At 36.6% G+C, this 1285-nt stretch overlaps 1 non-coding gene across 1 annotated transcript; it reads left to right on the forward strand.

Annotated features, from left to right (window-relative positions):
• Nucleotides 1-863: 863 nt before the first annotated feature.
• TRNAK-UUU lies at nt 864-936 on the forward strand. The gene has a single exon. It is a non-coding gene; the product is annotated as a tRNA-Lys (tRNA).
• The last annotated feature ends 349 nt before the right edge of the window (nt 937-1285 follow it).

Consider the following 1285-nt stretch of genomic DNA (forward strand, 5'->3'; position numbering starts at 1 on the left):
TCTCTCTCTCTCGTGTGTATGTATGTGTAAGGGGGTGGGTTGGGATTCTACTTTTCATTAAAAAAATAATGATAGGCTTATTTTTTAAATGTTATAGGACTAAAATCATCGTTTTTTGAAATACAGAACTACTGGTTTCTGAACACATACAGATCGGTTACAGTATGTTGTGACATTGTCATTGACACATTTAAACAGATAACCAAGCACGAATTGAAAACAGAACTGAGCTAATAAGAATATCGGACTATGCCTGAAAGGTCATTTATTTTCCCTGTGGGTCAGTCATGCACAGAAAACGCAGTCAACAGAAAACATGTTTTTTGTAAACAGAAACATAATATTCTAAAAGAAACGTTACACACCCAGTGAGGGGCTCAAACACACTACTTTCAGATTAAGAGTATGATGCTCTACCGACTGAGCTAACAAGGCTTGTTACAGTGTGCCAGTTGAAATAAAATTCTAAACTCCGTGTAGGCTACAATAAATATTCACGTACAGGCTGACATAGTAATTCTATCGCCATAAAGCAACAATGTCAAATCTCTCTGACAATACAGAATGACACGCACACAGTGATTTATCAATAACTCATGAGCAAAATTATCAAGAGCCTTATTGATTAACGTACAAAAGCGTAACTTTCAATAAGATTAGCCTCATGCAAATCTCTTTTTATTGTATTTCGCATGCATTCTCTCCCCCCCCCCTTCCACCCACTCCCACCCCCACAAATTGCTTTTTCAAAATCTTATAAAGAAAGATTAAGCGTAAGGGCAAAAGAAGTAGTATTAAAAATTAATAAACTTTACTAACTTTGAAAAAGTATATCGTATCAGGAGGTATCGTTACCATAGGCAGCCCGGTTAGCTCAGTCGGTAGAGCATCAGACTTTTAATCTGAGGGTCAAGGGTTCGAGTCCCTTATTGGGCGCTGCTTTATATTTTTAAATACATTTTCTGCATAAAATAATTTTATGATTTAATTATTCGTCATATCGGAAGACACGTCTCCCCAGGTTGAAAACCCCCTTTTTCCCCCTATTTAGAAGCAATAAAACACTGTATAATAATATATATACCTACGACACAGTTCCATGTTCCAACAGTCATGAATTATAATTTACGTGGTCTCGTCGTCAAAAGCATTCTTGCATGTATAATTGGGTTTTTTTTAGTAGAACTTTTACGGCCATCGCAACTGCAAGGTCATATGAGCGCCAGAAGATTAGAGGTGTTACAAGAGAGTAACAAACATAAAAAAGATGTAGGGGAGAAAAGGA

The sequence above is a fragment of the Aplysia californica genome, unplaced genomic scaffold, assembly GCF_000002075.1.
Source record: "Aplysia californica isolate F4 #8 unplaced genomic scaffold, AplCal3.0 scaffold01243, whole genome shotgun sequence".
Lineage (NCBI taxonomy): Eukaryota > Metazoa > Mollusca > Gastropoda > Aplysiida > Aplysiidae > Aplysia > Aplysia californica.